This window comes from Plodia interpunctella, chromosome 24, assembly GCF_027563975.2.
Source record: "Plodia interpunctella isolate USDA-ARS_2022_Savannah chromosome 24, ilPloInte3.2, whole genome shotgun sequence".
NCBI lineage: Eukaryota > Metazoa > Arthropoda > Insecta > Lepidoptera > Pyralidae > Plodia > Plodia interpunctella.
Window position 1 is genome coordinate 729,033 of NC_071317.1, and position 25,702 is coordinate 754,734.

Below are 25,702 nucleotides of genomic sequence, written 5' to 3' on the forward strand. Positions count from 1 at the left end.
TAGAAACTCATGTGGCACGAGTAGGATTCGAAACTTTGCAATTTATAACGATCATGCGATATCTAGCTGAGTTATTAGCACGAATGGGGGGAATCGAAATAAAATTTTCTTTTTTTATGGCGTAGGTCTGAATTGTGTGGGACTGCTAAAATTTATTTTTATTTAAATTTGTGTCATATTATTAACGTCCCGTTCTCTGCTTATTCCATATTTTATGTGCATGCGGTTAGAAACTTAGGAATAAAAGATACTCCATACTCCACAAGAGGTTCAAATCTGTGTGCTGACCCTTGCAAAATAGCGTTTGACAATCCGTGTCACTGAGCACTGAATGATGTAGAAAAGAACGTAGATTATATAAAACGGATGCATGTGGTTTACGCCCTATATGGACCATATTCGCCTGTGGATGTCGTACAAAGTGATTAAGGTATTGAAAGCCTTGATAGCTGATGTGCTGCAACAGGATTCCCATGAAGGATTGGCGTCAGGCCAGTCGAAAAATCATAGCTGAATCGTAAATTGTACGGTTTAATTAGACTAATCTCCAAGCCGCCAATCAAACTGGCACGTGACGTTGGATGCGAAAACAGAAAAATCTTACATGTCACACTAGTGTCATTGTGAAGGAAAAAAAGCGGATTGTACTCCGGGAGTGCCGGCAGAAGTGAAAAACAATTGAAAAACAATTAACGTTGTGCATTTTTGACGTCTTACGAATTTTCGATCAGGCAGGTCACGTCCTGTCCTGATGCGAGTATAACATTTTTCACCCATCACAAAAAGTGCGCACAACGCCGCTAAAGAAGTTTTCACTTCAAAAATAATTCTGTGTCGCACGGTCTAACTAGTATCATAAAGAGTGTGTTTATTTTACGAAGTTGGAGATCTGTGCCCGCTATATTTTTGACTCGGTTCGCTGACTATCAGCTTTTTATGCTTGCACGGTGTTGAAATCCTATTATTGTCGTAAGTTTACAGAAGATACTGAGATTGCACTTTGTTATAGTGAAGAATGTACTTGCTGTGTTTGTTTGCTTCAATATAGAATAATATTAGTTGATTTCCGTGGCGTGGTTGAATTTCGGAATAAAAAGTACCCTATGTGCTGTCTCTCCTTTATCCGTCTTGTGTTTTCCCGGTTTCTTATTCAGCCGTTGAGCATTGGCGCCGAAGGTCCTGGTTAGTATCTTTATTATCATTATAATCACATCATTACATAGTATAAAATAAAGTAGCTTCCTGCTTTCTGTCCGTCCCTATGTATGTTTAGCTCTTCAAAACTATAGGATTAACTAGCGGATTTTGATTTCTTTTTCCATAGATAGATTAATGTAATAAATTACATAATATTGCATTCGTGCGAAGCCGGGACGGACGCTATTTATGATATAAGTAAGTACCTACATAAAAAAAGCAACGTTTATTTCTTTCACAATATTGGTACATAAACTTCATGTTTTTGTGACTTCCTAAGTGAACACCTATGTATCAGGAAGTCATGCTCTAACATAGCCAAACATAAATAACGTTACGTAATAATTATACAAGTAACAGACATAAATAAATACAAAGCAAAAAATAACCTCAAAATTCTTACCCCAAGAATATTCAATGTCTTATGTATGTTTGAAACAGTTTCCGACGCGTATGCAAATAGCTGTTCCCTTGAGTAGAATCTCCGTGCCTTCAAACGGTATGCATACCTTTATTTTATCGACTTATTCATATGAACACACATATATAAGGGAGGGAGAACCTTGGTACAAAGGTCGTCTGCGTGAGTTCCTCGCTGTCAAGTATTTTTGCCGCCAAAACGCAGCATGCATTATTTGACAGTTCACAGAGAGTTGCGCGACGGCGTTTTTATTACAATTCTTCAAATTTTAACAAATACAATAATTAGTTTTTACTGTCTTGACTTTAAATTAATTAATATGTACTGTAGTAATGTAATTTTTATGAATGATTAGTTGTTGCCCGGGGCTTCGCTCCCGTAGGAATTTTGAGATAAAATATAGGCTATAGCAATCTTGCATAATATACCTTTCTAATGATGAAAGAATTTTTGAAATCGGTTCGGTAGTTTCGAAGATTACCCGCCTCAAACATACAAACTCACAAACGCTTACCTCTTTATAATAATATAATATTATATAATAGGTAGATTAAAAATTATCAAGAAAATTGTCGAACCGCTCTGAGTCTGAACCATCTTGTTGTGTTTCGGTTTGAAGGGTGATAGAGGCAGTGTAATTAGGTACATAGAAAAAGACCCTTGGTCACAAAGTGGGCATCGCAATTACGGCAAGCCTAGTGTTGCAAATTTCCATTTTAAAAAATAAACTAAAGAAAACAATGTCCAATTAATCTGAAACATCGCTTCATCATTAAGTTTATTGAATAAGTATAGTAACATGCTTTTATTTTTAACCGACGTTATCTTTATGATAATATAACCATTGATTGACGAAAACTTGTGATTGGCTATATATCTGTTTCATTATTTTGTTCTACATATTATTATATAATTAGCGGTTACTATTCCAAAAAGAAAATAAATATTTCTCATAGTTTTAATAAAATTAGGTATGTAACTACCAAGATATAACGGTGAATTTTAAAAATAACACATTAATTCACAAATACATGTTTCAGTAGCATTGTGCAGATCAGCTCAAATAGCTAGTAGGTAATTATGTTAATTCACAGTTGTTTGTTTGAGCTAGATTCTAGAATTATAAACGCAAAATATAGAAACTTTGTTAGAACAAACAAAACACTTTGTAAAACCTTTGTGTGCATGAAGTGGATAGCTACACTTTTAGATTTTATATTGGAAATTACTAGTTTAAAATTATTATTCAAATTCAAAACTCTTTATTCAATATAGGATGATATACATCACTTATTGACGTCAAAAAAATTACTTAAACAAAGTCTACTGCCGACTTCCAAAGCGCAGGTGAAGAAGAAGCGGCGCAACAAACTTCACCGCGGCCTTTTCTCCAAATTAATACAAATTTGTATTTACTAAGAGAAGAAATGTTCTGATAGGGACCAACACTGTTCAAATGAGTTTCTTTCGGCATTTCTCAACAGTGGTCGTTTCGAAATGCCAGTATTTTGTACCTTGTGAGAAATTACTATTTAATATAAAAATTGACGTGAAAAAGTGCCTGCGAAGGTCAAATTTCTGAATAAATTATTTGAATTTGATCTTGATGCGAAAAATAAATACCACATGACCACATATTTCTTAACGTTATATAGATAACTAGCGGCAGGCCCGGCTTAATAGAAAGTCTATATTTCTTAGTATAGTCCTTAAGATTTCGTCTGTCTCTATACCAAATTTCATCATAAATACTCACGTAGACATGCTACGAAGTGCTACGACATTCTACGACGAAGCTTCGCCTCTAAGATCCGTGGATGAGTCTAAGAAAACTGTAAATATTTTCTTAATCCAGCTCATTTATATAGATGTGTTCTATGTTGATCTATAATCTATGGTATCTGTGGTTTATCTATATAGATGATATGTGACCAGCGCAATTGTTCCAATGTGCTTTATAATGTTATTACATAAGCAACATTTAGCAAAGAAATTGATTCGACCTCACAATAGCTATTTCAATGGTCCCACTATTGGGCATCGGCCTTATGTTTGGACAAAGAGGATCGATGGGTCATGACCTACCATCAGCTCAGTGGAGCTAGCACGAGTTTTTGCGAGAACTTAAATCGTATCGACAACGTCAAAATTTATTTGGAAAGCGCTTTATTTATCATTAGTGCATATTTATAAATTTTTGGCGAGACGATTACGTACTAATAAAAACTCAATTTCGTGTGAAGACTTGTGTTATGAGGGGTCATATTACAAAATACGAATCTTTCTTTTCTTTACACAGTACCTACAGATCTAATGACGGCTCCCCACTATCCATGACGGATTCGGTATACATTGCTGGATTTTCATTGCGGTTAATAAAAGCCCTCATAAAAACCACGCAATGCTCACGCATTCGCGTCGACACTGTCCGGGTTCAGCGTGTGTGGAGTTCGGCATAAAACAAATAAATTAATGTAATTTATTTGTTTTATGTCGGCGAAGTTGATGATAAATGGTCAATTAACATCTTTTATCCCGTTTTCGTAGTGTGGTTTTTCCCCGTCAAAATGTGGCCATTTCCATTACCTAATTCCAATTGTCAACTCATTGTCCTCAGTCCCAGTCGATGGATCAAAACAAACCGAATTTCAGATTAGTTTGTCAGGTGATTGCGAATGTTTCGTACTGATAAGTATTGATCCTGAGTCCGAACTCAAATAGAGGGGTGTGCCGTTCCGCGCACCAATTCCAATGGCACTCATTCAGCACGGTATCATTTAGACCGCTAGTCAGGGAATCCAAGATGAAATCTAATTTTCAATTGAAATTAAAATTGGTTTAGTTAGTCAGTTAGTTACTCAGAACGATCATCTCGTCACAAGCATAACACAAGCACACAAAGTAACTCGATGAACCTCCTGAAGATCTTGTGGCTACCACCTTCAGGAGTCAATAAACTGTAACAGAGATTGTCTAGGTCGAAATATGAAAAAACTCTTCCGTTACTGAGTGATGGACTGACAGACAACGTACAGCCGAAACTACTGGGCGTAAGAAGCTGAATGGCATGTAGGTACCCTGGGGAGTGTAGGTGAGCACTAAGAGAAGATATTTGGAAATTCCACCCCGAAGGGGGTGAAAAATTTTTATATGAAAGTTCTACACCGTTGAAGTTAGTGACTTGAAAATTTAGATTTTATTTCTATTGTTTACAACAATGTAAAGAATACTTGTTTCAAGTTTTTCTGAAAATTGACCCTCAACCCCTTCAAAAGGGCGGTGAAACAATTTTCATGACAAAGAGCTGAGAATTGGTAAACATACTCTTCACGCGGGCGAAGCCGCGGGCAAAAGCTGGTTAATTAATATGAAAGCTATCACACATTGCAGCTATCAACAATGCAAGTATTCAGTATGGTAGCTATTACGAGCGCAAACATATCCGGGGTCTGGCGCATAGCTCTGTATGCGATGGCGGGAATTCTGTAACCTGAGATTGTTGTACACCGCTAGATGTGCTACGCTATGTTATGTGCGCTGTTGTTGTGGGTAGTTGGCTATTCTCTATTCTATAGTCAAAACAAATACTTTTTGTAATGTGAAAAACAAATTTTAATATGAATCTTAATGACAGTAATGTATTATGACGCGACCTCGGTGGCGCAGTGGTATAAAGTGCTTGCCTCTGGACCGAGAGGGAGAGGGTTCAATCCCCGATCGGGTCGTGATGGAAAATGATCTTTTTCTGACTGACCCGGGTCTTTGATGTTTATCTATAGGTATATGTATTTGTTATGAAATATAGTATCGTTGAGTTAGTATCCCATAACACAAGTCTTGAACTTACTTTGGGGCTAGCTCAATCTGTGTGATTTGTCCTAATATATTTATTTATTATTATTATTGTGATGTCATGGATTTTGGAGTCAAAAAGCATTTCTAATATACATTAAAGAGATCGAGAAAATTGTAAATCTCGTAATTTTTTAATAGAACTGAACAAATCAGGTAAGATAACACAAGTCTCGAACTTTCTTTGCTAACTCAATCTGTGTGATTTGTCCTAATATATTTATTTATTTATTCTTCTATATCAGAATCCAAAGTATAAGCTACCTCTACTAGCTAAATCAATACCAAATTGTATATAAATTGGCTTTGTCCCAAAATTGGTATAGCTTCCACTGCACCACAAACCTAAGCCCCAGTGAAATTTCAACGGCATGTCAGTGTGTCATGTGACATAATGCGCCTGAACTTGCTAGCAGTGTATGCCGGGATCAGCATGTGGCAGTAACTCCATAAGCTGCATTCCAGCGGCTTGATTCTCAGGTAATCGAAGTCCGTTTCATCAATTTTTGAAGCGAAAAATTCTTTAGCGGCGTTGTGCACTTTTTATTATGGGTTAAAAATGTTAAACTGGCATCAGGACACGTGACTTAATCGAACATTCGTAAGACGTTAAAAATCCTCAACGTTAATATTCAAGTTTTCACTTCTGCCGGAGTGTAACACATTTTTTTTCAAAGGTTCGAATTCGAATGAGTTCATTTGAATGTTTGAATTTGTTTAAATTTCATTTAATTTGGCCAACCTGCAAAATATTTGGAGGAAATTCGATTGATATTTATAATCGGGATGATTTTTATTAATCACTAGTTGATGTGAGTCTAACACAGGTGTTAGATTTCATTCAAGTCGCCTTAGGAAGCTGACATGACTTCTACGACTATATATAAGTATAACTAAACTGCCCACCAGAGTGTTTAGGTTTCCTCACAACGTTTCTCATGGAATACGTAATGCAACAATGTTTAATATTTTAACCGGCTATTGACTGTACTTTTACCAAAATTACATTATTTATACATTATTTGCTATGTTCCCACTCTTTTCTTATACATATTTATAGTAGAAATTAATAGTCTTTTATTTTTCCATTTATTTATTTAGGTTTATGGTACGAAATTGTCAAGGTTCTTTTTTAAAAGCATAGCATAAAAATAAGTCGTAAAACAACGTCTCCATATACTTACATGCCCGAGAGCTGAGAATCAAATATAAATCAATGGGGCTCGGAAAGATGGCGTATTTTTGTTTTTAATTCTAATAAAAATTATACAGCCTTTTCAATTAAGATTGAAAACTTTGGATCTCATATAAACTATAAAGAATCTGATATTAATATATGAATTATATTGATATCAGGTATCATTTCAACTCCAACATTTCAATAAATGTTCTAACAAAAGTTACTAAAATAAAATGTACGACAATGAAAGTAGTGTTTTAGATTTTAATATTTATTTAATTAAAAATTTTCTGTTGCCTTGGCGTTTATTACAATTTGAAATGAACACATACATCCCGTATTTTTGTAAAGAAATAATAAAATAAATAATAAATAAATAAATATATTAGGACAAATCACACAGATTGAGTTAGCCCCAAAGTAAGTTCGAGACTTGTGTTATGGGATACTAACTCAACGATACTATATTTTATAATAAATACATATATAGATAAACATCCAAGACCCGGACCAATCAGAAAAAGATCATTTTCCATCATGACCTGACCGGGGATCGAACCCGGGACCTCTCGGTTCAGTGGTAAGAATCTTACCACTGCGCCACCGAGGTCGTCAAAAAAAAAACTATAATTTACTTCAATTCAAATACTCCGTGCAGTAAACGTCACCGAGCTGCACCATAAAACGTAATTAATGTAGTCTATGAAAGAAAACGACACAACCTAAAAAACACCACGTACCTACCACGAGTTTTGTTTTATCAGTAAATACTCCATATAATTTCCAACTCCCTCACCATGCATATTTGGCGGCCATTTTGTTTTTATGCTTTTATTAAGATGGCGGCGCGTACTTGTTGAAATTTTGACGAAAACACCGCGTTGTGTGTTAAACATGAGGCTTGTTATTGAAGCGGGATTTTGAGCATGCATTGTACCTACTCGTAAACTTTGGGAAACATTTTACGGAATGGAATTGAGCTTATGAATATTGCAGACTCGTGAAACTTGAAATATGTTTATGTACCTATTATTGTGTTTTATTTTTGAAAATAATGCCCAAATTAGTCACCTTTTTCTAGTTATTACGGCGTTTTGTGCCAGTACGCAAGCGCCACCACGTCACAGTTTTATAAATTTCTTTTATTTTTTGGCGAAAAAATATTTTTTAACATGATGCCACACTAGACAAAGTATATAAATTTATCTACTTATTTATAAAAAAATATATTTATTCAGGGTACTTTTTCTCCCGAAGTTCCCATGGGAGCGAAGCGTGCAGCCAGTTGCCAATAAACTACAGTGCAAATTTTTCTGCGTTTTTCCTTCATCACTGTAGAAACGTGGTAGAAACCGACAAAATAAGAACATGCACACTTGGATTTAAAAAATGTATGTCAAGCGTGGTGCTTCCCAAGTCAGGTTATCATTAGTTTTGGTCCGTTAGCCGCAGAGCACCATTTGTGGTTTACGAGCTCTGCACAGAGCATCCAGCTATATCTTTATGTATGCACAGACATACACACATACAGCTGGATTATACAACTTAAGAGGTCTGTTTCCATTTCTAGAAAAAAAATGATATCTGTATCAGGTACAGTCAACAGCTCATCGACCTATCCAAAATATATGCAAACTCGCATTTATTACCGCGCCATAGAGGTTTATGCAGAGTAGCTTGATATTCTGATGACTGTACTTAATCTTTTTATTAACAGTTTTTTTGGTTTCATTCTCTCTCAAATCTTCGTGCGGGGGTTCGTGTCGCATATAAATATTTTAAAGACCATTTCTTTTCCATTATGACGACCTCGGTGGCGCAGTGGTAAAGTTCTTGCCACTGAACCTAGAGGTCCCGGGTTCGATCCCCGGTCGGGTCATGATAGAAAATGATATTTTTCTGATTGGCCCGGGTCTTGGATGTTTATCTATATATGTATTTGTTATAAAATATAGTATCGTTGAGTTAGTATCCTAAAGTGATAGTGATACTAAATCACATAACACAAGTCTCGAACTTAATTTGGGGGTGGCTCAATCTGTGTGATTTGTCCCAATATATTTAATTTATTTTATTTATTTGTTTAGTATTTAATTTAATTTCTACTGACTACATCTTTTTGCCGTTGCAATACTAAATATAATTATATAAACTGGTTGATAAACGCTCGGTGTAGGTCAGCCAACGGGAGACAGCGCGCTCATATATTTTCTTTACTTTCTTGACTGACTGTAAGGTGTTAATTTAAAAAAAAAAAAAATATTTTACAGTCTTAAACATATACCATATTTCGTTTAATAAAATACATTAGAAAAGTCGGACAATATCTATGCCTTATTCAAAACGAAACTCGACGATTGTTAGAATTTAAAATTTGTTAATTATTATTAATTGCCTAGGCAGCTATAGCATAACCTAAGTGGGTTGAAATCACAGTTAAATCTCAAAAAAATTAAGTTATTTTTTATGATGACCCCGAGCTTCGCGGCGTCACAACCCCGAACGCCACCGAGAACATTATGCGATGATGAAAAGGAGATAGATAAGTAGCTTGTATTCACTTTAAAAAGCCTTGTAACGCTATCTAAAACGGAAGCAAAATTATAAGCACGTAACATTCAATTTAATAACAATAAAAGTTAAAAAGAAAGAATTTCCATTAGTCCAGTGGACAGGTAAAGTTTTTTAATCACCGATATCCTGATGAGGGCTAAAACAATTAAACACAACCAAGTCAAATGGAAAGTTTTGGACCCTTTTAGCGTCGTTGAAAAACAATATTATACTTGAAAGAAAAAAAGTAACAATTATGTCTTTGGTAACTCTTGCGATTGGGTAAGTTTATTTTATTTAATTATTCAAAACTTAATTGAGAGACTCGCGATAATGTTTACTAACATATTTGTATCGTTGGTCATCTGAATAAAAATGGTAAAATAATTTTTATTAGGTATTTAGCAAAAAAAAGCCATTAGCCAAATTTCCTTAGAACGTTTTGACCACAACGGCCGCGCTGTCCGTCAATTTTCTTGAGGAAGGATTCATTTTCAAAATCAATCATTCATAAAACTGACATTACCACAGTACAGATTAATTAAATTAAAGTCAGATGGTACAACGAATTCGTGACTATTTGTTAAAATTTGCGCGGCTGCCGCAGTAGAAACGCTCTGAGAGCTGCCGAAATACAAAAGTTTGTTTAGAAACTAGACTTTTACAAATTACCTATTTGTGTTTGATAATTTTACTAGCATCGGTAAACGTATTACATATTGAAGGCGCTGTAGAATACTAAACAGCACAATTAAATCTTAAGGCAGAGTTTGATATAAGTAAGAAATAATTACAGACCTACGAGTTTATGAAATGATCTATCTTCAGGTAACGTAGGCAAGTATGTATGTCGGACATTGATATAGAAAACCCCACAATAATATATTTAATAAAAGGAAAATAAATAAATATATTAGGACAAATCACACAGATTGAGCAAGCCCCAACATGCCCCAAAGTAAGTTCTAGACTTGTGTTATGGGATACTAACTCAACGATACTATATTTTGTAACATATATAGATAAACATCCAAGACCCGGGCCAATCACAAAAAGATCATTTTCCATCATGACCCGACCGGGGTTCGAACCCGGGACCTCTCGGTTCAGAGGCAAGCACTTTACCACTGCGCCACCGTCCAACACTAAATACACAAAATAATACGTTATGCCGGCAACAACACTTGCAAAATTCTTGACACTACATTACCTATAACTTCTCTCATTCTGGACTATAATTGTGGTGCTGACTGATACAAGCACATTTGACAGCCACAGAGACAGTCACTCACACACCTACAATCTACCTAGTGGCATGATGACTAATAGGTATACTAGGCTATAGAGGTCGTCCCTTTTACGACAATACCCTATCAAAATCAAAATCAATTCATTTATTCAGAAAATAGGCCTTCACAGGCACTTTTTCACGTCATATTCTAAATTAAATGATGTTTACCAAAGCTACAAACTACTAGCATTTCGGAACGACCACTGCTGAGAAGAAATGCCGAAAGAAACTCAATCAAACAGTGTTGGTCCCTATTATGCCAGAAGGGCTTACCATTTTTTAAATATAAATTTATGTATAATTTTTTATCAGTAATATAACATGTAAGTACACAATAAAGTACATGGTCAAAAGGTATACTGAAACATATTATGATTGTGATCAAGTGCTGATGAAAGGAAAATATATATATACTTATATATATATATATATATGTATAATTAACCAAACAAAAAAACTTTTACTATTAAACTATTAAACCTCCCTCGCCCTTCAAACTGGAACACAAGACTGCAAGCTCTGCTGTAATAGATGAGAGTGAAGTACCCAACGCAAGCAGTGGTGGTGTAATAGTTAAGACGCCCGCCTGTGGATCAAAAGATCCCAGGTTCGAATCCTACTTGTGCCACATGAGTTTGTATACCAATCTGACTCATGTATAGTAGTTTTCATCGACCACCACTTGCTTGCGGTGTAGGAAAACATCGTGAGGAAACCTGTTGATTATTAACTTGTGTGTGAAATGTTGAAGGCAATGGCAAACCACTCCATTATTAATGCCAAGAAAGTTGTTGTCTGTGTTTAATTCCACGTAATGATCACTACCCTCAGCCATGAGGAATACGACTATGAAGAAGAAGTACCCAAAAAGTTAAGAGTCATGATAGATGCCTTTAGGCCAGTAACAAACTTGATAAGAATAATGTAAGTATTAACAAAGTCGCTATACGGGGTATTCTTATTCTCAAAGGAGAGTTGTGAACTAAACTTTGAAGTTTGCAGCCTTTGTACAGTGAACAGAAAACACCAACGACCAGTTAGAAATTATATTTTTACAAACACACAGACACGAGGTTGTATAGCTGTTTAAATATAAATAAATTCTTCGTAAATAAAGTTTTAATAGATAAATTAATCAATTAGCCAAACAGGTCTTGTTACATTCAACGCATGACAAAAAAAGCATACCTGTGCAGTAATCCGTTGAGGAGGACTCGCGTGAACCGCTCCGCTCCAGTCCACCAACATATATGCATTGTCATCTAAACTAAACTACGGAGAAAAGAAGAAACGGAGCAAAAAATTTACAAGAAACCATCAAGCTTATTAAAGAGTTTGAGCCTGACTGCGTGCCACGTTTTTGTGCAGAGGATATTAATAAATTGCCACCTGTATCCTTTAACCATATTGGCGTGTCCACTTTTTTAAATGAGATGATTTTGCTTAAGAGCGATGTAGCCAAATTAAAGGTTAGGCCTTTTGAGTCAAGGGAAGCAACAGGAATGCCGACAGACCGAGACGAAGCGTTTGCAGCAGCAGCAGAAATTGATGACGTCAAAAAAATGATAAAAGAATTACAAGATACTCAAAATGCATGTCTAAATCGACAGGAAGATCTGTTTCTTGTCTTGTCATAAAGATAAGAACGCTCAAATAACATGCATTGTGGGTAGCACGAGTTCTATTGGGCTTGATAACACTTTGTCTGCTGAAAAATCAGTAGTCTGGCAGAAAGATTTATAACGACCATATGGGTGTTGGGAAAGGTTAACCCATAAACTCTTAACTTGATACCTATTATGAAGGTATTTAATTATAATTTCAATCTTATTTTATTTTTAATGTTCTATGTTTTTATTTTATTGTCACTGTGCTGTTGTATATGGATCTTGTGTCTGAAATAAATAATAATTATTATTATTTATTATTCAAACAAAACGTGTGTACATAAGATTTTTTTACAAAAATGACATTTTTAACACAAGCTTTTATTGTTGTTAGAGAGATTAAGATTAAGATTGCATTCAATGTCAACAAAAAATTATATCCGCGCAATTAACCGTTGAGGAGTTGCCATGTCTGGAGCCGTACCTGGGTGCACCGGTCATGGTTATCACAATAACGAATTGTCATCCAAACTAAAAGCGTGTATAAAATTTCAGCTCAATCGTTTGAAGATATCGAAAGGGATATATACACAGTTACATTGCAAGTTAAATTAAAAGCTTGTAACATTTTCAGCTCAATAATATTCACCACCTTCATATATAGATAGAATATAAAATGACAGAAAAGCTTATAATAATTTATTCAAGGTAACAAAAACACACAAGATGTTTACAAAAAATATCACACAATAACGCTGAAATTAAAAAATAAGTTAAAAATATAAACGAGAGGATATGGACGCAGGGGGAAGTGAGGGGGAAGTTCACGGCACGCTCCCTGATTAAAATAAAGGGTAATTAAGAAAAAGCTTTTGAATATCGCGGAGTCATATAATCATATAAAGTTAATTAGCGCAACTTGTACTGTAATCCAGTAATTTCACCGACAGTTATCCAGTTTATGTGCTCTCAAAAGCTGCGATGTAATTGATTTAAGCTTCGCGAAGTTTCCGCGAAGCTCCTTTAAGGGGGTGCGCCACTGACCTTAAAAATTATACACTAAATTTCATATTGACAACACCAAAATCATCCCATTTGATTTTCGCCATTTTGTGCGTTGATCGTTGCGTAAGTCACATGTCACGTCATCTCATTTTAAGAGTCGAAGAAACGTCATATTTAAAAAAAAGTTTATTCTTAAAAAGTTAAAGTGCATATTTTGTCACTATCGTACAATAATTGACATTGACAGAGCGAGATAAAAAAGTGTGTAGCTGGCGAGCGAAATGTTATGCTCGATCGCCAAAATGGCTTGCTTACCATCATCTCTTAAAGCAATCCACTTTACGACCTAAACTGAACTTCATCGCAAATTCGTACCGTCGACTTAATTTTTAGTATGAATGCGATTCATTTTAGGTTCCTAAATTGAACTGAGTTGCATTGGAATCGTTCTGTAAAAGTTGATGGTAGGCCTGCAGGTCAAGTTTCTCACTTGGATCTTCCAACTTTTTTATGAATGTGAGAGATTAAATTATTTTTTAAAGTTTTACACTTAACATACAATGTGTGGTCAGATAGTGAATAATGCCAGTGTATAACCACCTTTAGTGTGGTACGTGTTGGAAGGTACGCGGAAGTTCAGCTTGAGCTTTTGTTTCAAAAATTTCCAACTTAATTGATGTAAGTTATTTCACTTAAACAATTTAAGTTATATTGATAGAGTTAACTAGGGCTTTGAAATAGCTTTTATCGGTGGCTTCGTATGTTTGTATTTCATAACAAGTAATGCTTATCATGTAAGCATACTTGTTACATGATAAGCATTACTTGTCATGTCTTCTAAATGATTATACAGGGTTACTGGTATCTAACGCATAACCTTCGCATAAGGTATATAGAGACTAACATCTTTTGTTCTACGACTTTTTTCTAAACGTAATAAATACATAAATTTTCCTTTTATTCTTATTTCCTTCTATTTGACATTAATATCGTTTCTATAAAATGTTAACTCTATGTTCGATTCCGCTACATAACGGTACTGTACTGTCTCGCATTGCTTAGCTATTACATAGAGAAAGATGTGTAGAATCGCAAGTTAATTTGTATTTTTTTTATATATGAAAAAAAAAAAAACTACGTATCCCGAAAAGTCGTAGAATAAAAGTTGCTTGTTTTGATGTACCCTTACAGTAGTCTTTAGGAGGTTTTGTGTTTGATACCAGTAACCCTGTATGTATAAAACTATATAGAGAATATTCTGCCGTGCACTCCTCGGAGCTGTAGCTAGCTGAGCCAGCGACGCGATGACTACTGGTCGATGTAACACGACCTGAAACATCCGAATACAGGTATTAAAAGCGCTCGTACCTTTTATACGAGCACGTTTAATACCTGTATTAAGCAATTAATAATGCAACGCGAAAGTTTGTAATTAGTTAATGACGAGTAACTAACTAGTTACAAACTTATTATGTTTTAAATTAAAGTTGACTCATTTATTATAAGATAAATACTGAGTAAGTTTTTTTGTCTATTAATAGAGGGTGCTCTTTAGATTTATTTTACTTTTTTGATTACAAAAATTGATTTACAACATAAGCAGTGGATTTCTTTATACTTATCAAAAATTTACATACTTATCCAGAATATATACATTGAAAAGTTGTGAGGATGTATGTGTGTATGTACGAGTATGTTTGTTAGTCTTTCGCGCAAAATCTACTGGACGGATTGTTATGAAATTTGGTACACGGTACCATAATAATCTGAAATAACAACACACGGTAGGTTGGCCATCTGTCAGGGCGGCATTTGTTCCCTTAGTCGCCTCATACGACATCCACGGGAAGATATGGAGTGGTCCTATTGTAGGGTGGAACCACACGTCAGCCGCAACCGTTAATCACAATCACGATACCCTTTAGACCCACAGGACCCTGCGAAGGGTACTTGATCTGATTCGAAAACAATGGGCTTTATTTTTGTGTTTCTTGCCGGCTCGAATTATTTTCCAATTAGGTAAGGGTTTTCCTTTTGTTTTTTTTTCTGTTCTAATCCATAAAAACGTAGTGAAAAAAGTAATGTCAGATGCCTTTGGGTGACTTGAATAAAATCTGACGCCAGTATTAGCAATAACACGCTCGATGTAATGATGGTAATGTTCAAATTCAAGATTAATTATTTTCATTTTATTTATTTATGATTAACACACAATACAGATTACAATCCAATACTGTATGTGTTACATGCATTTACTGTTGTAAAAGCACTGTTGTAAATTGTAATACAAAGGATGGGTGCCTAAAAGCTTCCAAACATAATAATAACTACATGTTGCCCGGGGCTTCGCACCCGTGAGAATTTTGAGATAAAATATAGCCTATAGCAATCTTGGATAAAGTGCTTTTATAATGGTGAAAGCATTTTTGAAATCTGTTCGGTAGTTTCGGAGATTACCCGCCTTACCTCTCTATAATAATAGTATAGATATATTTATATGTATAGGTACATATGTACGAGGACGCAGACCAAAACATCAGCAGATTGTTTTAGATGTGATAGAAAATGTAAGTAGTAAAAAAATGTGGGTACTTAAACAATAGATTATTTAAAATTGACAAAAAAGAAAAAAAACATAATTATGTCACAAATTAATTATTATATGAGGATATTTTTCTGTATAAGGTACTAAGGCTTTTCTATAACATTGATCACTTGTACTTTTAACAGAATTTCCCTCCAAAACAAACAAAAGGCCATATCCAAATATAATAATAAGAAATAATTAATAAATTCAAAAATTCAATTTTGAACTCGGGCGCAATCTTTTATAAGCTAAGTATATTGCAGACCGTTTCAACTTTAAAGTTTGCCAATTATAATCGTTTAATTCGAAACATCGGAGCCGAGACTTGGAAATAATCGAGTTTACATAATTTTAAATCTTAGGCGTATCACAGACATTTGCTTCTGTATATATTGACGACTTCGGTGGCGCAGTGGTAAAGTGCTCGCCTCTGAACCGAGAGGTCCCGGGTTCGATCCCCGGTCGGGTCATGATGGAAAATGATCTTTTTCTGATTGTCCCGGGTCTTTGATATTTATCTATATTATTATAAAATATAGTATCGTTGAGTTAGTATTCCATTACACAAGTCTCTAAATTACTTTGGGGCTAGCTCAATCTGTGTGATTTGTCCTAATATATTTATTTTATTTATTTATTTGAAGTGTTACAAAATATATAATTGCCTGCGTCGTCGCCTAGTAATGATAACTAGTGTTAAATATCTGTCAAGATTTACATTACCATTTACCGGGTGTCTTATGGTACCTAATTCCCTAAAAAATATGACAGTCCTTTAAAAAAATATATCGCGTGCCACCAGCCTTTTGCGAAAGATTTGACATTATTTCTAATTTTAAGATAGATCAACTGTCATTATGTCTTTAAATATTTGATCTCTAAAAATGTGACACTCTTTTAACTCCTTGTTTATTCTGAAATTTAAAATTAAAAATAAATCAAAATTAGTTATTCAACTTAGTATGTTGTAGCTACGTCAAAACAACATATTTATACTTAAAACCAAGTCTTCTACCGGCTTCCAAAGCGCAGGTGAAGAAGAAGCGGCGCAACAAACTTCACCGCAGCCATTTCTCCAAAGACATCAAATTACAAATGTAGGTCTTATGTAAAACACCGCGTGCCACCAGCCTTTAGCAGAAGATTTGACATTTAAAGATATTATGTGACCTATTGAAAGTTTTATCTGAGCACCTCGCTCGACAGAAAACAATTAAACTTGCGCGCCATCTATTGATTTTCTGACGCCAACACTTTATGGGCCAAGCTGTTTTGTTCAAATATGATTTATTAACTGCGCGTCGCAGCTCCGCTCATGTGAGAATATCAGGATAAGCGCACTCTGTGTTTTTCCTCAAGCTTTTGCTTTTAGGAGATTGATGGGAGTAGTTTTTAGAGGCGTTTATTGTTTCGGTTTTTTTTATATCAGAATTAATGTTATTATTCATTTATTAAAAGTTATTTTCACCGTCAACTTTGACGTTGATTTAATTAAATCTGTGCGCAGCTGACGTTTAAACAAAATGGCGTACCTATTTTGAGATTTTCTGCGCAGGAAGTTGTCAATGTTACAAATATCCACAAAATCCGTGTACATGTTTAAATCATCACACACACATACTCTATTGCTAATGTCACATTCACACTCAGCCGTATCTATTGGGCAGGGAAATTAGTATCCCAGTGGGCAGCACGGGTATGTAAATAGGTAACTCGCGCTGTCACTGTTCATGTCACTGTCAAGTGACACCGCCCGGCGCACACAGAAGTAGAGTAATGAAAAAACAATAAAATTTATGAGCGGGTTATGGTCATGCTGCGCTTTTATGCAATGTGGTACTTCCAACAACAAGTGAAACAAAGAAGAAAAATGTAACTTGTAAGAGAGAACAAAGAGTATTTAATGAGGAGAACAATAATGTGTTCCGAAAAAATATTCTGGCACACAATTGGAACGAATACGGGATAAACACTTTTCTTAAATATATAAATGAAATTTTTGAAAAGAGTTTCAAAAAGAAAGTGAAAATGTTTCGATCAAGATCTACACAGAACCTAAATTGGATAACGAAAGGAATTAAGGTATCTTGCAAAATGAAACGCTTTCTTATGCCTGCACAAGGATTAGTAAATGACGAAACAATATTAAATTATAGACACAAATACATTAGAATATTTAGAAAAGTGTTAAGATACGCCAAAAAATTAGCCGTTCAGTCAGAAATAAAGAAATCAAAAGGTTCATCCAAGGCTATTTGGAGTGTGGTGAATAAACACAGAAAAAAAGTCTCGAATACAGATAAGGAAAAAATATTGTTGAAGGAAAACAATAAATTCATTGACAGCACAGTCACGATAGTAGATATTTTCGCAGATAAGTTTGATCACAGTCGGTCGTCCATTACAGGTAACTTAGAACTATCAATGAATTTACTTACACAAAACAGTCAACAATGTAGAGTGGATATGAGCTGGGACTATATAACTCCAGCGGAAATTACCAAGATTGTATCAAAGATGGAAGATAAGAGATCATCTGGTTGGGATGAAATACCAATCTCAGTATTTAAACAAAATTTGGACCTGTTAGCCAAACCGCTCGCCACCTTTTATAACAAATGTTACAAACAGGGAATATTTCCTGAGCAATTAAAAATAGCCAAAGTGTTGCCTGTTCATAAAAAGGGGTCAAAGAATGACTCGGGTAACTATAGGCCTATTTCGTTACTGCCAACCCTCGCAAAAATTTTTGAGAAATTGATTAAAATACGTCTCATAAATCATCTCAATGCGAATAACATTCTAGACTCAAGACAATTCGGTTATCAGGCGAATATTGGAACCAGTGAAGCGATAGATACTTTGGTTCAGGAGGTCATTCAACGTCTAAATGGAAAAATGAAAGTAGCTGGACTTTTTCTGGACCTGAGCTCAGCATTTGACACTGTAGATCATGAGATATTGCTAAATAAGCTAGAATTTTATGGTATTAAACACAAGGTTCTAGAACTGTTAAAGTCATACTTAACAAATAGATAACAATACGTTGAACTAAAGTGTACAGAGAATAATTTTGTTAAAACAAGTAAATCTAAGTTGACAAAGATAATTAGAGGCGTACCACAAGGATCTATTTTAGGGCCATTGTTTTTCCTATTGTTTACAAATGACTTGATACCCTTTATGTATAATGTCATACCTAATATCGGACTTGTGGTATTTGCAGATGATACAAATGCAGTCATAGGCGCAAAAACTATTGAGGAACTTAATAAAACAGTCAATAGGACACTTGTGGCCTTTTCTGAGTGGTTCAATGCCAATAACCTTAAACTAAATCGGCAAAAAACCACCGCCATACTATTTAAAACCACTGCTGGGAATAAGGATGTCTTGGAGGTTAAGTTAAATAATGAGCGTGTGGATCTTGCAGAGTCTGTGAAGTTCCTTGGTATACATATTGATGCTTGTCTGAACTGGAAGGAAGAACTAAAACATATAGAAAGCAAAATAAGTTCTGCATGCTATGCTCTAAGAAGCCTTAGGGAGGATTTGACGTTGGAACAATTAAAAATGACATATTATGCACTGGTTGAAGCTCACTTGAGATATAGTATCCAATTTTGGGGGAAAAGCTATGATTATAATTTAAAAAAAGCGTTCATATTACAAAAAAGGGCAATAAGAACAATGCTCTGTAAACATCAAACGGAGTCTTGCAGAAGACATTTTGTAGATTTAAAAATCCTCACAGTCCCGTGTTTGTATATTTTCATTTTACTTACAAATCTAGTTAAGCATTTAGATAAGTATGAAACCGAAGGTGAAAGGATAGAACGCTTGAATTCTAGACGAAAAGACATTCCAAATTTCCTTATACCACATTTAAAAATAACTGAGCAAAGCGTTCAATTCCAAGCAGTTAAACTTTTTAACAGACTACCTCGCGATTTTAAATTAATAACTAACGTAAATGTATTTAAGGCGCGACTGAGAGCTTATTTATTGGACAAATGCTTTTATGCAGTAGATGAATTAACTTGATGACACAAATTTCATAATTGAATGTTAAATAGGTTAAATATGACTTATAAATACTTAAATGACGAATTTGAATTTTTAATTGTTTTTATGTAAGTGAATGTTAACAATGTATTAGTAAATGTTAAATTGTAAATTATTATATGGATAGGACATTATTTATTATTATTTATTTTGTATGATTTAATTGTATGCCTAATGTTAATTCCGACACAATGTCTTATTGTAAAATGGAATAAATAAATAAAAAAAAAAATATATGGGATGACTTATACTGATTATTGATCAGACATAATGCTATCGAACCAGCAACCTCGACAAGATTGAAGTCAGTCATTTTTGCGTTTTGAGTTGATAAATAAAGAAGAGAAAGAGAGAGAATGAGAATAGGAAGGCTGAGTGTAAATGTCTCGCGTCGTTATTGCCCCAGAGGTATTTAGGGAAATATTTCCGGCAACGGCGGGAGAAGCGGCAGTGGCTGAGTATGGTTAATATGGGGTTAGATAAGTATTTTATCCCCAAAGAGGGTTGACCTCAGGCAGGTAACCGGTTGTAAAAGTATAGCCACATCTTCAAAATTTTATGGTTTACTTATTTTTTACGCTAACCCTCGGCTTCAGGGCGTCACAGCTCCGAATGTAATCGGGAACACAGATATTGACCTATTTAGTTTTTGTTGTGTGTAACTGGTATGATTCAATATTTTGTGACTTGAAATAAAATACTGTTTTAAAGTAAGAATAATGATTACCTACCGCCCGGTGACAAACAAAGATTTCCTATTCTCCCTTGAATACAAAATACAGCACGTAAAATAAGCTTTATATTCAGTAACATCTAAATATCCAGTGTTTTGCTTCTTTTTACTGGGATGTACCTAGTGGTGACATGCAACGTGCAAGGTCGAAAGGGTAATATTTTTGCTTTCTATTGCACTTCGTGTCATCAATCTTGTGATAGTTTTCTGCAACTATACAGGATGATTTTTTAATTACTTGGCACTTTTTCCATCCGAAATTGTATTTGATCCATAAATTTTCGTATTTGATATATTAACTATATTTAATAAATAAATATTAGGACAAATCACACAGATCGAGCTAGCCCCAAGTTCGAGACATGTGTTATGGGATACTAACTCAACGATACTATATTTTATAACAAATACACATATAGATAAACATACAAGACCAGGGCCAATCAGAAAAAAATAATTTTCCATCATAACTCGACCGGAGATTGAACCCGGGACCTCTCGGTCGCTCACCGAGGCCGTCAACAGTTGTATGGAATAGCAGATTTTTTTCGCGATTTCAGGTTTGCTCCCATACCAAAAAGTTGCTCAGTATCACCTGCCTCTCTCACCTTGCAAATCGAAACAGCAATGCATGAAGTGTTTGTCAGAAATATATGACAGCGAGGTAACCATGCAGACTTTTGTATGAAGTGAAGTTTCACGCAAACATGCCACACGCTGTAGCCACATCCATTTTTAGCTTAAATGTAACCTGTACCATGCAGTTCCCAAGGTATATCGGCAGTCAGGTCAAGGATCATGGCTCCACGTTTATGTGCAGTGTATATATTAGGTACCTATATTGGTGATCCTTGGTCGATTATGGCGTATAAGATAATCTAAATTATATACATTTTTAAACTCTGTGCCATCATAATCTCTAATTCTGTCGTAAACATTATCGCGAAACCGTTCGTCCTTTGGCAGATTCGGTTTTTATTGCTTGTTTTTCACTGTCGTAAATATAAGGCACTCAAACAAACTACGTAATGTTCAGGCATATATCTTTGCATCAGATGCAGACAGATGACGACGCTAATGCACGTGCATTGCGTAATTCTTATAAGAGCTTTTATTCAACTCAATGAAAAACCAGCAATGCATACCGAACAAGCCATTTTCGGCAAACTGTTTCGCGTTAGTCTATAGCCGGCAATAAATACTTTGATTGCACAAATTTTGAAAGCATACCCGTTTGAATCACGACTTATGTAATCTGCAGATGCACTGCATCTGCACACCATAGCCGAACTCTAACAGATTCACTGCATCTGTCAGAGTTCGGCTATAGTGTGTGTGTCAAAGTATTTCTTGCCGGCTATAGAGTTTGCCGAAAATGACATGTTCGGTATGCATTGCTGGTTTTTCATTGAGGTGAATAAAAGTTCTTACAAGAATTACGCAATGCACGAGCATTGGGCGTCGTCATCTGTCTGAGCATAATATGAGCCCAATTTGTTGATACAAAGACTATTCAAATACGTAGTAAATATGTAGATATCTATTAAATATGGAAGTAGAATAGCAAAAAATATATTGCGAATTTTGCGGAATATTGTCCACTAGTTTTGTTCGAAAAGCATTTGAGTTTTGTTGCAAAAAAAAATAACTTTTGTCTGGTACTACATACAATGTTATTATATAAAGAATTGCTTTTTTTTTAAATAAATCTACAGAGGCAAATAAAATTATATTCTATTCCAGATACGTACGTTTGAGGACAATGGAAGTGTCCTTTGTTTTGGAATTTATTACCACAACCTGTTTTCCTTGGCCAGGCGCCCGGCATCCTGCAGGATATCCAAATACAAATGGATATCCACATATTACTTATTTTTACATTACTTCAAAATACCATCTCTCATCACTATAGGTACAGAAAAAACTTACAAAATATTTTTTTTAAGATCAGCGCGATCAAACAACATTTTTCATTTTTTGATACCTACTTACTATTTAATATTTTTTGTTGCTAATTAACACTAGTTTTGACGGTGCAACATACTTCACCGCAGTCTTTTCCATAAAGCCGTCAATTAACAAGTTCGTTCGCTCTTTTGTTTATATAATGGAAGTTGTTCATTACATTTAAAATTATCTTAATTAGATGTTTAAAAAATCCTTGATAATTAGCAGTAACATTAAGTGCCTAATGTAAGAAAAATCTAATGTGTTGTTATGAGGATACTGCCCCAAGCTCGGGCCAAACATTATTTATTATATACATATAAGTACTTGAATAATTACTTACACTGCGGCGTTTTAGGCAGTCACAATTAATTTGACAAGTTTTCTTTTTAGATGGAAACTTCCTCATTGGACATGACAACCGTCAAAAAGCCGCCGAAAAACTGTCATCTGTCAATGTCATCGCGCCAGCGGAGTCCAACGGTCGAATACAGCTGTCAAGGCTCCCAGTTGCGTTCAGTTACCGCAGTTACGAAACGTCCGTTAATTTTCGAGATGAGTTGGCGTTTTGTCGAAATTAAGCATCGTAACGTTGCAATTTGGTACTTAGGGAATTGACTAAAGTCACGCGGTGCTTCTCTCGGCATTAATCTGTAAGTATTTAAAAAAACAGACAACAAACAGAGTTATCTCTTCGTTATTACGATGTTATAATTTTTTTTTTTCCAGGAAAATATCCCATTTACTTACTATTCTGGCTCAGTGAGCCTAAATGAGGGTTGGCCTCCAACACAATCGCACACCGTCACCAGCTTGCAGCTCGCAAGGCTCCAGCGGTACCTGGGACGACCAACAGGCTCAGATATGTTTTTTTCAATACCCGATCTTCCTCCTACATAACATCCGAGCCAGCGGAGTCGCTGTGCCGTGTACATTGCACCTACATTGTGCCAGGAAAATATACTAAGTAATTTTATAAATGCAAAAGTAAGTAGTATCTTCTTTAAGTTTTGCATACATGTACTTTGAAGTATGGATATATACCTTTCAACCCGGAAATTTATCGCGGCCGGAGCCGCGGGAAAAAGTTAGTTATAAATAATATCTAAACAAGGTGGAGGTGTCGCGGCCTATTTGTCCGTTTATAATTTAGATCTATGGCCGTCCGCTGACTGATCGTGAACCCTTTTACTAAAACCAAGTTCACACTCCGATACTTGCCTCTCTCAAAATACGAAAGAATAATTCATACCTATATATACACATCATCAGAAATAAAATCAAATCATTTATTCAGAAATTTGGCCTTCACAGGCACTTTTTCACGTCATATTCTAAATGAAATGATATTTACCAAAGCTACAAACTACCTACTAGCATTTCGGAACGACCACTGCTGAGAAGAAATGCCGAAAGAAACTCATTCAAACAGTGTTGGACCCTATTATGCCAGAAGGGCCTACCATTTTTTAAATATAACTTTATGTACCATTTTTTATCAGTAATATAACAATGTAAGTACACAATAAAGTATATACTTTGTCAAAAGGTATACTGAATCGATCGAAAAATTTGTACCTACTAATATTATATGTCTGTCTGTCTATCTATCTGTCTGTCTTTTCCGCGTTCACGGTTAAACCGCTGGACATAATTTGATGAAATTTGGTATGCATATAATCAAAGACACCCGTTCAAACATAGGCTACTTTTTTTCAATAATTAACCCTCAAATTAGTATAATTGTTGTGACAATTAGTATGACAATTGCGTCTATTCCGCTTTCTCAGAGAAATAAACGCGGGCGAAGCCGCGGGCAAAATAACAGCTAGTATTAAATAACAGTCTTGTATATATGTACGACCACTGCACCGAGTCGGCGTCGGCTCCAATTAGAAATTATAATGTTATAATTATATTAGTCTGGAGACTGGTAATATGCCCGTTATTATTGTTTATATAGGGTTACTGGTATCATGGTATCAAACGCAAAACCTCCTAAAGACTACTTGGGTACATCAAAACAAGCAACTTTTATTCTACGACTTCTTGTGATTCGTAGTTTTGTTTATTAATATAAAAAAATACAATCTAATTTGCGATTCTATACATCTTAACTCTATGTGAGTTAAGATTCTATACATCTTGGAAAATGTTTGTATTTATTAAGTTTAGACAAAAATCGTAGAACAAAGATGTTAGTCGCTATGTACCTTATGCGCCTTTTTTATAAATAAATATATAGGGACAAATCAAACAGATTAAGTTAGCCCCAAAGTAAGTTCGAAACTTGTGTTATGGGATACTAACTCTACCAATATTCTATAATATTAACATATATAGAATAACATCCAAGACCCAGGTCAATATAAAAAAGATCATTTTCCATGTTGAGCTGACCGGGGATCGAACCCGGGACCTCCAGTGTAGCAGTCCAGCGTGAAAACCATTAGGCCACGGAGGTCGTCGAGTCTTCGGAAGGTTATGCGTTAGATACCAGTAACCCTGTATATGTTATTCTTATTAAATAAGTAAATAAATAAAAAAATCTTTATTTACTTAAAAGATTTGTAATAATTACAAATAAATTATATAAAAAGGATCCTTGTAAGTCGGTAGTACAATATTAAAAGACCTACATTTGTTAATTGACGTCCTTGGAGAAAAGGCTGCGGTGAAGTTTGTTGCGTCGCTTCTTCTTCACCTGCGCTTTGGAAATCGGCAGTAGACTTAGTTGAAGTAATTTTTTGACGTCAATAAGTGAATAAAGAATTTTGAATTTGTATTTGAAATTATAAGTATATAAAACCTGATTTCCAAACTTGACAGGTAAGATTGCCCGTCTAGTTTGGAAATCAGGGATGATTAGGGATTTCCCTAAACCTAACCTAAACGATGGCTGTATTTTGTTAAGGAACAACTTATACATAAGTAAATTTAAGTGCTTATGCTAATGGGATTATATAATAAAAGGGTTAGAAAATGTGTAAGAATCGATATTAGAAGTTGTAAACATGTGCGTTTGTGTTGTGTTCTGGTAGGGTTGGTGTGTTATTGTTAGGCTATATTTATTAAACGAAGCCGCGTGTCTTTCCCATTTCTAGTTTCTTCTTTACCTTTCCGTAGGTACTTCAAGAATATTGGTTAAACAGATAAAGATTAAAGAGGTAACAAACAAATATACTTTCGCATTTATAATAATAGATAGGATAGAATAGAGTGTACTTAGGTACCAATGTGTTACGAGGCGTTAAAAAATACAAT

At 35.0% G+C, this 25,702-nt stretch overlaps 1 long non-coding RNA gene across 1 annotated transcript; it reads left to right on the top strand.

Moving 5' to 3' along the window:
• The first annotated feature begins 1,004 nt into the window (after positions 1-1,004).
• On the top strand, positions 1,005-25,357 carry LOC128680565 (uncharacterized). The gene is made up of 5 exons (XR_008405874.1): positions 1,005-1,182; positions 1,639-1,696; positions 22,235-22,403; positions 22,832-23,091; positions 23,168-25,357. It is a non-coding gene; the product is annotated as an uncharacterized LOC128680565 (long non-coding RNA).
• The last annotated feature ends 345 nt before the right edge of the window (positions 25,358-25,702 follow it).